Here is a 16142-nt window from a genome sequence, read left to right as displayed (position 1 = left end):
TAGTCTAAGGAGCCATCCCACTCCCCACGTCCTTTCCTAATCAACATCGGGCAGTTTAGAGTCAATCTCGATGGCGACCAGCATGATGTGGGCGGCCGACATGTAGACGATGGAGAGGTGCTCGGTGGTTTGCTTAGGGGCAAGTCCTTGATAGGAAGTTTCCACTCCGTCACCACGGTGAGCCCCCGTCTTCCTCCGCCGCCATCGCCTCCGCCTGCAGGATCCCCCTCGTAATGGCCTTCCCCGCCTGCCTCGCCTGGTTGTACGTTGCCGGCCGGTACGCTCGCACCCTCCCTCTCCTCCCCAGACCTCTCCTCCACTCAGCAACTCTGATCTCGCCTCGATTCGTTCGCATGCTATGGCAGGACGCGCAGACCCGGGCGGCCCTCTCCGGTCAGGCTCTCCAGCCTCCTCGAGAAGAGCAGTAGCAATGTGCGGATCTCTCAATGACCCTCTCTGCCCACCTCTCGTTTTTCTCTATTTTTCCTGACTGTGGCACTTGATTGCAGCTCCCCAAGGAGATCTTGTTGGACGACAAGCTGAGGGACCTGGTATGCACGTAATTTATTGGTTCCCATGCTTTCTGGTGTTACTTGTTCTTCTGGTTTGTTGACGAATTTCGAAATGGGTTGTTTGGTGTTGGAGGACGGAGGGATTGAGAGGAAGATCGCCGAGGTGGAGATGGACATCGACAAGGCGAAGAGCGAGGGGTAGTTCTGGGGAATGGGGCTCATGCTGGTACCGAGGGTTCCAACAGAAAGAAGTTCCTTGCCGTCATTTGAGTATACACTAGCTTTGGCTCACATATAAAACACCACCCGAGCACCTCTTCATGTGCCGTCATGTTTACATCTTGAATATTTTTCTTGATTCAGTAAAAAATTGGTTTAACTCATTCTTTTGTGTTGACATACACTCACATTAAGGATTGAACTCGCGGTCATATATATGGTCTAATTATCAAATCACAGAAAGGAGAGGAGGAAGCTGAACTCCGCCTTTTTTTCTGTCCAGGAGAGAAGGTTATTTTTTCTTTTTGATTGAAACCTGCACTGTATTGGGTCTGGAGGAAATTTGTCTCTTCGTCTATAGTTTGTTGTATCTTAGTACTCCGTAGTGTACTGCCAGTACCATGGCATACCAATTGTTCGGACAGATCAAAAGGCAAGTTAAAGGTCAATTAAATAAATGCTACTGTACTCCCACATCTCACATCTCATTTACTACCTTGTACTGTATCAGCATTACTTGAAACACATTTATGCAGTCACGCATCTCACCTTGATTTTTTTTCTTCTGAATTTTGCTTGTATTGGAACTATATGCATTTGTATTGTCTAACTTGTTATGCTCGCTGGTTGAATTTTCAGCATTTGAATCCTCCTCAAAGGAGAAACAGGGAATTAGCTAGTACCATAAATGACAAGATAGCTTGGCCATGACTCGATCAACTTGCCTAGGTCCAAGTCCAACCCTCACAAGCTTCTTCATCTGTAACAAACATCAATCTCGGGAGCGTTAGTTGAAGAGCCGGTGTTCTACAGTCTAGGAAAAAGATACAGAGGAAGTCATTGCCGCTACTCTTACTAGAATATTCAGTCGAAGAAGAATACTGACTTTATCAACAATGTAAATGACATAAATGTTATTGCTCGGCTACTTAGCTGCGAGTGTTTTTTTCTGTTTTTTAAAAGAGACCAGCATTTACAGATCTATGGTATACATGTCTCTGCCAGTGTCTCCTTTTCTATGCATTTTTTAGTTAACAATGTCTGTTATGAATGCATCTCTGGAGCAGCCATGTTCAATCTCAGTTCAAAAATTATAAGTTCATAAAAAACATGAGTGTGCCTAATCATTTCAAATTCTTTGGAACAAATGCACAACCTCTGAATCAATCTCAAGTTCCAACTCATTGCACCCCTATCAAAAATAAGCCTACTATCAAAATAAATAAGAAAGCGATTACTCCAAGAGCGGAACCCCAAATTAAACACATCACATTTAAAATATTCCATTGAGGCAATTTTAAACAAATCACAAAATACATCTCATTTGTTGATAACAATGTCAGCAAACACAAAGAATCATTTTTTTCGAAACGGACGCAAAGAATCAATAGACACAGCACATGCATTTTCTGCCTAAAGAGAGCACTCATGTCGCCATGTATTTCAGTATCTCACCTCGGCGTTATTGTCATCCTCATTGTCGAGGGGGTGGCGAGGAGAAGCACGTCGGGCCATTCTCGATCCGCCACGGATGATGTCCTTGTGGTCGCGAGCAGGACGTCGCCGAGAAGGTAAGCATTGTGCATGTTGAACATGTCCAGCTAAACTGGTTGTGAACAAGTCCAACTAAAATGGAGGGGGGGATGAAACAAAAATCAATACGAACGCCCACCTCCCGGCACTGCGGGAGTGTGCGCCGTGCTCACGCGCCTGCACGCGGCGCCATTCTTCCATTGGCAAGCGGAGGGAGGAGCTCACGGCCTTGGAATCATGTCGGGGCGGCGAGCCGCCGAAGCCCCTTCGGCCACCCCGCCTGTGTCCATCGCTCATCATCGGGGCCGGCTTTTTTTTGGCTGTGCGCCCGGCGAACGATGGCCGGAGGGATCTCGATTCTCACCGGAGGGTGCTAGATTGCTGCGGAGGGGAAAAGAAATTTGCGGATGCGAACCCAAAATCGGCAAAGTTCCGGTATATATAGCGGGTTTGGCTGAGTTTTTACGTGCCGCCTGTAAGAAATTTACGGGGCTGAGCCATTTTTACCGTATCTTATCAGGCCAGTATTTTTCCCGTATCCTGCTAGAGATGCTCTAAAGTAGAGATGGTGCTTGGCCGCTCTCCACTCTACCGGTTTTCTTACGGAGTTGATCGGAAGCTCTCTTTTTTTCTCAAATCTCCACGCTATCATTTTTCTCTTGGAGTTGATCGGAAGCTCTTTTTTTTCCTCAAAGAAATTATACAGATGAGAGGAATATGTGCTAGAGCAGCTAAAGCTCATGCAGGTAGACACATTTTGAAAGAAGTGTCATATAAAAGAAGGGACATATTTTGAAAGAGGTTTTCCAAGAAAGAAGGGATTTAATTGGTTGGATCCACGCGTTTTGCATGGTCCAAATTTACTCCAGTACATTCCTATCCCAGCTGCACATCAGGTATATTAACACTATATAAGAAGATTTTTTTTTTCTTTCTTATGGCCAGTCGGCCACTTCGGCTAGCCGGTATGTTTCCTCATCTCAGGAAGTAACTTACCTAGGAAGGTCGTAAGATTACCTCGCATCTATGTTACGTCTAAGCTGGATTTGGTGTGGGAACCGATTCCTTTTCCACGTTGTAATTTTATCTCACGGCCCCCTTTTTCTTACTGCCTGGTTGGGGTGTGAGTGGTTTGGCTCGGGTGAGGAATAACTATTCCTCACCCTGGGTGACGAATAGCGCGACCATATATATATATATATATATATATATATATATATATATATGAGTTTATGTCCTCTACAACATTCACTTATTGCTAATTCTTTAAGTTGATTTTTCTGCTAAGTGAATGTGATCGGACCCTTCCCCCTCTATGCTAAACTCAATCTAGTCTGTTCACAAATTCTTCATGTGCATTCTATTTTGAAACTCGTTCAAATTCTTCATTGTGTCCTTGTCAGCTGAAGAAATTGCGAATGACACTTTAAATTTTTTTTATCTGAAATTTTCTGCTTTTGCCGCTCAAACCGTTATGCATTCCACGATATGCTTATCTATTCACCCACGATCTCACACGATCTCCACCTCTCAGTACGTGGGTGACACATGTCGCGCGAATGAGAAGGGTCAGGTGCACGTTCGTCCAAATTCTTCGGGCGAACAGTTTTTCACCTCAGCTATAAATACCCCCTTCCCTCGCTCGAGCTTCTCAAGCCCTAGCGCCGCCACTACCTCCATCTTCGCCGGTGAGAAAGAGCTTCACTGCCTCGACCTCGTCGCCATTGTACTCGCGCCGGGCGCGGAAATCTTCCCTCCACGGCCGCCGTAGACGTCTTCCTCCGCCAAGTTAGGGCGTGGAAGATCCGAGCCGACGAACTTCTAAATCTACACCTCCTGTTCATCGTGTTATTCATCAAGGGTAATTAAAAGTTACTTTTACCGCATTTATTCTACTGATGATTTTCATCAAATCTTCAAAAGGTGTTTATTCTTCAACCTCCACACTCTAAACACCTAGCACAAATCTTCAGTTCTTGATCTGTTTCTCTAAGTGATGTTTTTATTCATGATTCCTCAATTGTGTGAATCTCACGATCCGCACAACTCTGGAACCTAAGACAAAGAACGCTTAGTGAAATTCTTCAAGACAAATCGGGTCAATTTCCTCAAACTTGTTCAATTTACAAAACCTTCTGAGAACGCATATGACCTCTTCAAATTCTTCGCACCTATACTCTGTTCACAGGTAGTGTCTGCTGCTGAATCACTAGGTTCTCATCAACTTAACTCATTTGCAGCATTCCTCAAAGAAAATCTGCATACTTCTTCAAAGAACTCAATTGTGCAAATTCCTCAGCTGAAGAAAATGGCAGACTGTAAAAGGCCTCAGAAAGGAGGAAAGAAGCTTGAGGTTAATACTGCTTTTGAGATCCGTGCGGACATCTATGCAGGGTACTGCACACCTGATGAGGCAACTCATGGCAAGGAGACGAAGAATGAGCGCAAAGTGCGCATTTAGAGGATAGAAAGAAGATGGGAAAGAGAGTGGAGGGAGTACAGATATGTCACTCCCAAATACATGAAGAAATTTGCTCTCAACCCTCCGTGCCCAAGACCTCCTCTGGCACCTGGCCAATTGGCTGATCCAACAAGCCTTAAACGTGGTGAGGATTATGTTGATGAGTGGGCCAGATGGCAAGCTAAGTTGGCAAGCAGGCCAAAGAAGCAGTGACGAAATTCAATGAGGATTCTGCTGTTATTGTTGCGGTTGCTGAGGCTTCTTCAAGCAAGAAGGCTATGCCAAAGAAGCCAGGCAAGAAACCACCTTCCTTAACAATGCCCTCACGGCCAAGTTCTTTGTCAATGCCCTCACGGCCAATCTCCTCAGTGCCACCAAGGCAATTTCCTCAAGCTGCCCCAGTTTCTCAAGCTGCTCAAATTCCTCGGGTTTCAAAACCCTCTGCTCCTCCGGCAAAGTCCTCAGCACCTGTGCATCTCGCCACGTGCCAAAGGACCACTCGCATATCAATTGCCTCAGGAGCTTCAGCAAGTTCCTCAGCTCACCCTTCATCAATCGGTCCCACTCTGCTAAAGACCAAGGCCACTGCTGGATGAGGCACTAGACCAAGTCCTCACAAGAAGCAGGTGGTCTTTCAAACTCCGTCTAATGATGAAGCTGATGATGATGAATTAGTTGATATCATCATGGACAGACAGCAGCGGGCCGCTAGAGCCAAAGGGAGTGTTGTGCCCCTTCTAATCGATCCGAAGAAAATGCTCGATTTCATCGATCTATGGCACAAGGATCCAGATGCTCCAATACCTGAGTAGGGCCTCACTCCTGGACAAAGTCACATTGTGACGGCATTCATAGCTGAAGAGAAATGGAAGTATGACCAAGCCAGGATTGTGAAGAAAGCGCAGTACAAAAAGCAGCGCTATCTCAAGGACAATGTCCTCAGTCTTTCGCCTGAGCAGCTCATTGCACTGCAAGCTGACATCAAAAAGCTCAGCGATGAATTCAACGCCTACAAGACTGAATGGCAGGGTGCCAAAGTCAGATTCGTCAAGCTGACGAAGAAATTCAATTCAAGTGTTGCTGCTCCTGTGCACATTGATGTCATTCAGGCTGAAGCATCTACTCAAGCCACTGAAGGAATTGCCAGCACCGCTGATGAAAATCAGGCTGCTAATGAAACTGCAAGCACCAGGGTTGCTGAAGAAATTCTAGCCACTAAAGAAACTGCCAGGGCATCCACTAGTGTTGCGCCTGAAGAACCTGCCAGGCCAGTTGAAGACTCTGTTGCTACGTCTGAGGAAACTGCTCAGAACAGGCCAACTGCATCAGTTGGGACTGAAGAAATTGATCCAACTCCCACTGCTCCGCCTGCACCAACACCAAGCCCAGTTCTTCCTTCTGCTCTAGAAGTGAAGAAAACCAAAGTTACAGAGCGTGCTGCTTTGAAGAAGAGGAAAGCATCAGCTGCCACGGAATCTTTGGCCCCCAAGAAGGCGAAGATTTTGACAAGTTCAATGGACAATCGCATTGATGATGTTCCTCTTGCAAGCATGCCATCAAAGGAACTTGTTCCTTATGGTGAAGAATATCAGATTCCTGAAGAATCTACTGAAGAAGATCCCTCTGCTACCTCCACAGAGCAGATGGATGAAGAAACTGAAGTTGAGGCTTTCACTTCAACTCCACAGGTATCATCGCCAACACCTCAGTTTACTGTTGAAGAGGCCGGCGTTGAAGAAATGGAAGTGGATGAGGATGCGGATATTGGGAGCACCACTCCTGTGATGAATGATGATTTTTGGGATAGCCAACACCCCAACTCTCCTCTATTCACACCAATTGAACAAATTCCTCAGTCCCCTACTCCAACTAAAGTAATGGGCTCTAAAGAAATTCATGCCACCCCTTCCATTCATGAAGAGATTCTAGACACTTGTGCTGATAAAAATGCTGCTGAAGAAATGGAGGCCCAAGCTGCAAATGAAACAGAAGCTGATATTCGTCATCCTGTGGCTCCAGAGATTGACATTCCAGAAGTCATTCTTCAAATCACTAACACTCCTCAGCCACAGCTGAAGAATCCATTCTCCAAAACTCTGAAGTTCAAGGCTGACGCTTGCTTCAATGAGCATGTGTTCTTCACTGACTATAATCCATATGACTCTGCTCGTCTAAGGAGGAAATGCTTCTGGACTGCCATCCAAGCCAATTTGTATTCTTCAGTGCTCTTCAACAAGGACAAAGTCTTCGACCATGAGCATATTGTTGGAAATATGCCCTAGAGGCAATAATAAAAGTGTTATTATTATATTTCCTTGTTCATGATAATTGTCTTTTATTCATGCTATAACTGTATTATCCGGAAATCGTAATACACGTGTGAATACATAGACCACAATATGTCCCTAGTGAGCCTCTAGTTGACTAGCTCGTTGTGATCAACAGATAGTCATGGTTTCCTGGCTATGGACATTGGATGTCGTTGATAACGGGATCACATCATTAGGAGAATGATGTGATGGACAAGACCCAATCCTAAGCCTAGCACAAAGATCGTGTAGTTCATTTGCTAGAGCTTTGCCAATGTCAAGTATCTCTTCCTTTGACCATGAGAGCGTGTAACTCCTGGATACCGTAGGAGTGCTTTGGGTGTATCAAACGTCACAACGTAACTGGGTGACTATAAAGGTGCACTACAGGTATCTCCGAAAGTATCTATTGTTTTATGCGGATCGAGACTGGGATTTGTCACTCCGTGTAAACGGAGAGGTATCTCTGGGCCCAATCGGTAGGACATCATCATATGCGCAATGTGACCAAGGAGTTGATCACGGGATGATGTGTTACGGAACGAGTAAAGTGACTTGCCGGTAACGAGATTGAACAAGGTATTGGATACCGACAATCGAATCTCAGGCAAGTAACATACCGATAGACAAAGGGAATTGAATACGGGATTGATTAAGTCCTTGACATCGTGGTTCATCCGATGAGATCATCGTGGAGCATGTGGGAGCCATCATGGGTATCCAGATCCCGCTGTTGGTTATTGACCAGAGAACGTCTCGGTCATGTCTGCATGTCTCCCGAACCCGTAGGGTCTACACACTTAAGGTTCGATGACGCTAGGGTTATAAAGGAAGTTTGTATGTGGTTACCGAATGTTGTTCGGAGTCCCGGATGAGATCCCGGACGTCACGAGGAGTTCCGGAATGGTCCGGAGGTAAAGATTTATATATGGGAAGTCCTATTTTGGCCACCGGAAAATGTTCGGGATTTTTCGGTATTGTACCGGGAAGGTTCTAGAAGGTTCCGGAGTGGGGCCCACCTGCATGGGGGGACCCACATGAACGTGGGTAGTGGGGGAAAGGCCCCACACCCCTGGTCAAGGCGCACCAAGATCCCCCCTTAGAAGGAATAAGATCATATCCCGAAGGGATAAGATCAAGATCCCTAAAAAAGGGGGATAACAATCGGTGGGGAAGGAAATGATGGGATTTCTTTCCTCCCACCTTGGCCAACGCCCCAATGGACTTGGAGGGCAAGAAACCAGCCCCTCCACCCCTATATATAGTGGGGAGGCGCATGGGAGCTTAAGACAAGCCAAGGCGCAGCCCCTCCCCTCCCCAACACCTCTCCTCCTCCGTATATGCTTGGCGAAGCCCTGTCGGAGTACTGCTGCACCAACTACACCACGCCGTCGTGCTGCCGTTGGAGCAATCTTCCTCAACCTCTCCTTCCCCCTTGCTGGATCAAGAAGGAGGAGACGTCTCCCGTCCCGTACGTGTGTTGAACGCGGAGGTGCTGTCCGTTCAGCACTTGGACATCGGTGATCCGAATCACGTTCGAGTACGACTCCATCATCACCATCCCCTTGGCTAGCTTCCGCTCGTGATCTACAAGTGGTATGTAGATGCAAACTCTCTCCCTTGACTCGTTGCTTAGATGAACTCATAGATGGATCTTGGTGAAACCGTAGGAAAATTTTTAATTTTCTGCAACGTTCCCCAACAGTGGCATCATGAGCTAGGTCTATGCGTAGTTCTCTTTGCACGAGTAGAACACAATTTTGTTGTGGGCGTGGATTTTGTCATATTACTTGCCTCTACTAGTGTTTTCTTGCTTCGGCGGTATTGTGGGATGAAGCGGCCCGGACCAACCTTACACGTACGCTTACGTGAGACCGGTTCCACCGACTGACATGCACTAGTTGCATAAGGTGGCTGGCGGGTGTCTGTCTCTCCCACTTTAGTTGGAGCGGATTCGATGAAAAGGGCCCTTATGAAGGGTAAATAGAAGTTGACAAAATCACGTTGTGGTTATTCGTAGGTAAGAAAACGTTCTTGCTAGAACCCAATTGCAGCCACGTAAAAGATGCAACAACAATTAGAGGACGTCTAACTTGTTTTTGCAGCGATTGATCATGTGATGTGATATGGCCAGAAGTTGTGATGAATGATGAATTGTGATGTATGAGATCATGTTCTTTGTAATAGGATTCACGACTTGCATGTCGATGAGTATGACAACCGGCAGGAGCCATAGGAGTTGTCTTTATTTTTTGTATGACCTGCGTGTCATTGAATAACGCCATGTAAACTACTTTACTTTATTGCTAAATGTTAGTCATAGAAGTAGAAGTAGTCGTTGGCGTGACAACTTCATGAAGACACGATGATGGAGATCATGGTGTCAAGCCGGTGACAAGATGATCATGGAGCCCCGAAGATGAAGATCAATGGAGCTATATGATATTGGCCATATCATGTCACAACTATATAATTGTGTTGGAAATATGACCTAGAGGCAATAATAAAAGTGTTATTATTATATTTCCTTGTTCATGATAATTGTCTTTTATTCATGCTATAACTGTATTATCCGGAAATCGTAATACACGTATGAATACATAGACCACAATATGTCCCTAGTGTGCCTCTAGTTGACTAGCTCGTTGTGATCAACGGATAGTCATGGTTTCCTGACTATGGACATTGGATGTCGTTGATAACGGGATCACATCATTAGGAGAATGATGTGATGGACAAGACCCAATCCTAAGCATAGCACAAAGATCGTGTAGTTCGTTTGCTAGAGCTTTGCCAATGTCAAGTATCTCTTCCTTTGACCATGAGATCGTGTAACTCCTGGATACCGTAGGAGTGCTTTGGGTGTATCAAACGTCACAACATAACTGGGTGACTATAAAGGTGCACTACGGGTATCTCCGAAAGTATCTATTGTTTTATGCGGATCGAGACTGGGATTTGTCACTCCGTGTAAACGGAGAGGTATCTCTGGGCCCACTCGGTAGGACATCATCATATGCGCAATGTGACCAAGGAGTTGATCACGGGATGATGTGTTACGGAACGAGTAAAGTGACTTGCCGGTAACGAGATTGAACAAGGTATTGGATACCGACGATCGAATCTCGGGCAAGTAAAATACCGATAGACAAAGGGAATTGAATACGGGATTGATTAAGTCCTTGACATCGTGGTTCATCCGATGAGATCATCGTGGAACATGTGGGAGCCATCATGGGTATCCAGATCCCGCTGTTGGTTATTGACCGGAGAACGTCTCGGTCATGTCTACATGTCTCCCGAACCCGTAGGGTCTACACACTTAAGGTTCGATGACGCTAGGGTTATAAAGGAAGTTTGTATGTGGTTACCGAATGTTGTTCGGAGTCCCGGATGAGATCCCGGACGTCACAAGGAGTTCCGGAATGGTCCGGAGGTAAAGATTTATATATGGGAAGTCCTATTTTGGCCACCGGAAAATGTTCGGGATTTTTCGGTATTGTACCGGGAAGGTTCTAGAAGGTTCCGGAGTGGGGCCCACCTGCATGGGGGGACCCACATGAACGTGGGTAGTGGGGGCAAGGCCCCACACCCCTGGTCAAGGCGCACCAAGATCCCCCCTTAGAAGGAATAAGATCATATCCCGAAGGGATAAGATCAAGATCCCTAAAAAGGGGGGATAACAATCGGTGGGGAAGGAAATAATGAGATTTCTTTCCTCCCACCTTGGCCAACGCCCCAATGGACTTGGAGGGCAAGAAACCAGCCCCTCCACCCCTATATATAGTGGGGAGGCGCATGGGAGCTATACACGAAGTTCTGGCACAGCCCTACCTCTCTCCCTACTCCTCCTCTCCCATGGTGCTTGGCGAAGCCCTGCTGGATTGCCACGCTCCTCCACCACCACCACGTCGTTGTGCTGCTGTTGGATGGAGTCTTCCTCAACCTCTCCCTCTCTCCTTGCTGGATCAAGGCGTGGGAGACGTCACCGGGCTGTACGTGTGTTGAACGCGGAGGTGCCGTCCGTTCGGCACTAGGATCATCGATGATTTGAATCACGACGAGTACGACTCCATCAACCCCGTTCACTTGAACACTTCCGCTTAGCGATCTACAAGGGTATGTAGATGCACTCTCCTCCTACTCGTAGCTGGTTTCTCCATAGATAGATCTTGGTGACACGTAGGAAAATTTTGAATTTCTGCTACGTTACCCAACAGTGGCATCATGAGCTAGGTCTATTGCGTAGATTCTTTGCACGAGTAGAACACAAAGTAGTTGTGGGCGTTGATGTTGTTCAATATGCTTACCGTTACTAGTCCAATCTTGTTTCGACGGTATTGTGGGATGAAGCGGCCCGGACCAACCTTACACATACTCTTACGTGAGACAGGTTCCACCGATTGACATGCACTTGGTGCATAAGGTGGCTAGCGGGTGCCAGTCTCTCCCACTTTAGTCGGAACGGATTCGATGAAAAGGGTCCTTATGAAGGGTAAATAGCAATTGGCATATCACGTTGTGGTCTTGCGTAGGTAAGAAACGCTCTTGCTAGAAACCCATAGCAGCCACGTAAAACATGCAAACAACAATTAGAGGACGTCTAACTTGTTTTTGCAGGGTATGCTTTGTGATGTGATATGGCCAAGAAGAATGTGATGAATGATATGTGATGTATGAGATTGATCATGTTCTTGTAATAGGATTCACGACTTGCATGTCGATGAGTATGACAACCGGCAGGAGCCATAGGAGTTGTCTTTATTTATTGTATGACCTACGTGTCATTGAAGAATGCCATGTAACTTACTTTACTTTATTGCTAAACGCGTTAGCCATAGAAGTAGAAGTAGTCGTTGGCGTGACAACTTCATGAAGACACGATGATGGAGATCATGATGATGGAGATCATGGTGTCAAGCCGGTGACAAGATGATCATGGAGCCCCGAAGATGAAGATCAATGGAGCTATATGATATCGGCCATATCATGTCACAACTATATAATTGCATGTGATGTTTATTATGATTATGCATCTTGTTTACTTAGGACGACGGTAGTAAATAAGATGATCCCTTACAAAATTTCAAGAAGTGTTCTCCCCTAACTGTGCACCGTTGCTACAGTTCGTCGCTTCTAAGCACCACGTGATGATCGGGTGTGATGGATTCTTACGTTCACATACAACGGGTGTAAGACAGTTTTACACAGCGAAAACACTTAGGGTTAACTTGACGAGCCTAGCATGTGCAGACATGGCCTCGGAACACGGAGACCGAAAGGTCGAGCATGAGTCGTATAGTAGATACGATCAACATGAAGATGTTCACCGATGATGACTAGTCCGTCTCACGTGATGATCGGACACGGCCTAGTTGACTCGGATCATGTAATCACTTAGATGACTAGAGGGATGTCTATCTGAGTGGGAGTTCATAAGATGAACTTAATTATCCTGAACATAATCAAAAGACCTTTTGCAAATTATGTCGTAGCTCGCGCTTTAGTTCTACTGTTTTAGATATGTTCCTAGAGAAAATATAGTTGAAAGTTGATAGTAGCAATTATGCGAACAGTAGAAAGCTTATGTCCTTAATGCACTGCTCAGTGTGCTGAACCCCAAACGTCGTTTGTGGATGTTTCGAACATCGAACATACACGTTTTGATAACTACGTGATAGTTCAGTTAAATGGTTTAAGTAGAGGCACCAAAGACGTTTTCAAAACGTCGCGGAACATATGAGATGTTTCGAGGGCTGAAATTGGGATTTCAGGCTCATGCCCACGTCAAGAGGTATAAGACCTCCGACAATTTTCTTAGCCTACAAACTAAGGGAGAAAAGCTCAATCGTTGAGCTTGTGCTCAGATTGTCTGAGTGCAACAATCACTTGAATCGAGTGGGAGTTGATCTTCCAAATGAGATAGTGATGTTTCTCCAAAGTCATTGCCACCAAGCTGCTAGAGCTTCGTGATGAACTATAACATATCAGGGATAGATATGATGATCCTTGAGGTATTCACGATGTTTGACACCGCGAAAGTAGAAATCAAGAAGGAGCATCAATTGTTGATGGTTGGTGAAACCACTAGTTTCAAGAAGGGCAAGGGAACAAAGGGATACTTCATGAAACGGCAATTCAGCTGCTGCTCTGGTGAAGAGACCCAAGGTTGAACCCAAACCCGAGACTAAGTGCTTCTGTAATAAGGGGAACAGCCACTGGAGCAGAATTACCCTAGATACTTGGTAGATGAGAAGGCTGGCAAAGTCGATAGAAGTATATTGGATATACATTATGTTAATGTGTACTTTACTAGTACTCCTAGTAGCACCAGGGTATTAGATACCGGTTCGGTTGCTAAGTGTTAGTAACTCGGAATAAAAGGCTACGGAATAAACGAAGACTAGCTAAAGGAGAGCTGACGATATGCGTTGGAAGTGTTTCCAAGTTTGATGTGATCAAACATCGCACGCTCCCTCTACCATCAAGATTAGTATTAAACCTGAATGGTTTATTGAATCTCGATCGTAGTGATACACATTTTCATGCCAAAAGATATAAGATAGTAATGATAGTACCACTTACCTGTGGCACTGCCACATAAGTCATATCGGTATAAAATGCATGAAGAAGCTCCATGTTGATAGATCTTTGGACTCACTCATTTTTGAAAAGTTTGAGACATGCGAACCATGGCTATTGGTGTATATGCATAAAGAAACTCCATGCAGATGGACCGTTTGAACTCACTTGATTTTGAATCACTTGAGACATGCAAATCATACCACATGGGCAAGATGACTGAAAGCCTCGTTTTAGTAAGACGGAACAAGATAGCAACTCGTTGGAAGTAACACATTTTGATGTGTGCAGTCCAATGAGTGCTGAGGCATGCAGTGAATATCGTTATGTTCTTACTTCACAGATAATTCGAGTAGATGTTGAGAATATTTCCTTGATGAAACACAAGTCTGAATTATTGAATGGTTCAAGTAATTTCAGAGTGAAGTAGAAGATCATTGTGACAAGAGGATAAAATGTCTATGATATGATCATAGAGATGAATATCTGAGTTACGAGTTTTGGCACACAATTAAGACATTGTGGAAATTGTTTCGCAATTAATACCGCCTGGAACACCATAGTGTGATGGTGTGTCCGAACATCATAGTTGCACCCTATTGGATATGGTGCGTACCATGATGTCTCTTATCGAATTACCACTATTGTCCATGGGTTAGGCATTAGAGACAACCACATTCACTTTAAATAGGGCACCACGTAATTCCATTGAGATGACACCGTATGAATTATGGTTTAGAGAAACCTAAGTTGTCGTTTCTTAAAAGTTTGGGGCTGCGACGCTTATATGAAAAAGTTTCAGGTTGATAAGCTCGAACCCAAAGCGGATAAAATGCATCTTCATAGGAAACCCAAAACAGTTGGGTATACCTCCTAATTCAGATCCGAAAGCAATATGCATTGTTTCTAGAATCGGGTCCTTTCTCGAGGAAAAGTTTCTCTCGAAAGAATTGAGTGGGAGGATGGTGGAGACTTGATGAGGTTATTGAACCGTCTCTTCAACTAGTGTGTGACAGGGCACAGGGAGTTGTTCCTGTGGCACCTACACCAATTGAAGTGGAAGCTTATGATATTGATCATGAAACTTCGGATCAAGTCATTCCCAAACCTTGTAGGATGACAAGGAGGCGTACTACTTCAGTGTGGTACGTAATCCTGTCTTGAAGGTCATGTTGCTAGACAACAATGAACCTACGAGCTATGGAGAAGCGATGGTGGGCCCGGATTCTGATAAATGGCTTGAGGCCATAAAATCCGAGAGAGGATCCATGTATGAAAACAAAGTGAAGACTTTGGCAGAACGGCTCGATGGTCGTAAGGCAAATGAGTACGGATGGATTTTAAAAGGAAGACAGACAATGATGGTAAGAATTACCATTAAGAAAGCTTGACTTGTCGTTAAGATGTTTTCCGACAAGTTCAAGGAGTTGACTACGATGAGATTTTCTCACTCGTAGCGATGCTAAGAGTCTGTTGGAATTATATTAGCGATTACTGCATTATTTATGAAATCTTGCAGATAGGATGTCAAAACATTGTTTCCTCGACGTTTTTCTTGAGGAAAGGTTGTATGTGATACAACCGGAAGGTTTTGTCAATCCCGAAAGATGCTAATAAGTATGCAAAGCTCCAGCAATCCTTCTAAGGACTGGAGTGAGCATCTCGGAGTTGGAATGTATGCTTTGATGATGATCAAAGATTTTAGGTTTGTACAAAGTTTATGAGAAACTTGTATTTCCAAAGAAGTGAGTGGGAGCACTATAGAATTTCTGATGAGTATATGTTGTTGACATATTGTTGATCAGAAATGACGTAGAATTTCTGGAAAGCATATAGGGTTATTTTGAAAGTGTTTTTCAATGAAAGCCTGGATTAAGCTACTTGAACATTGAGCATCAAGATCTATAAGGATAGATCAAAATGCTTAATAATACTTTCAAATGAGCACATACCTTGACATGATCTTGAAGGTGTTCAAGATGGACCAGTCAAAGAAGGAGTTCTTGCCTGAGTTGTAAGGTATGAAGTTAAGACTTAAAGCTCGACCTCGGCAGAATAGAGAGAAAGGACGAAGGTCGTCCCCTATGCTTAAGACATAGGCTCTACAGTATGCCATGCTGAGTACCGCACCTGAAATGTGCCTTGCCATGAGTCAGTCAAGGGGTACAAGAGTGATCCATGAATGGATCACAGACAGTGGTCAAAGTTATCCTTGGTAACTAGTGGACTAAGGAATTTTCTCGATTATGGAGGTGGTAAAAGAGTTCGTCGTAAAGGTTACGTCGATGCAAGCTTAACACCTATCCGGATAGCTCTAAGAAGAGATACCGGATACGTATTATGGGGCAACAATTTAGAATAGCTCCAAGTAGAATAGTTATTTGGAATAGCTCCAAATAGAGCGTGGTAGCTACATCTAGGAGATGACATAGAGATTTGTAAAGCACACACGGATCTGAAAGGTTAAGACCCGTTAACTAAAACCTCTCTCACAAGCAATATGATCAAACCTAAAACTCTTGGGTA

At 44.8% G+C, this 16142-nt stretch overlaps 1 long non-coding RNA gene across 1 annotated transcript; it reads left to right on the top strand.

The window, feature by feature from the left end:
* The first annotated feature begins 366 nt into the window (after positions 1 to 366).
* Positions 367 to 1571, top strand: LOC119368281. The gene is made up of 3 exons (XR_005176591.1): positions 367 to 432; positions 510 to 551; positions 646 to 1571. It is a non-coding gene; the product is annotated as an uncharacterized LOC119368281 (long non-coding RNA).
* The last annotated feature ends 14571 nt before the right edge of the window (positions 1572 to 16142 follow it).

Source organism: Triticum dicoccoides, chromosome 2B (genome assembly GCF_002162155.2).
Source record: "Triticum dicoccoides isolate Atlit2015 ecotype Zavitan chromosome 2B, WEW_v2.0, whole genome shotgun sequence".
In the NCBI taxonomy this organism is placed as follows: domain Eukaryota; kingdom Viridiplantae; phylum Streptophyta; class Magnoliopsida; order Poales; family Poaceae; genus Triticum; species Triticum dicoccoides.
The sequence above is the reverse complement of the archived record's forward strand: the minus strand, read 5'-3'. Positions and strand labels throughout refer to the sequence as shown.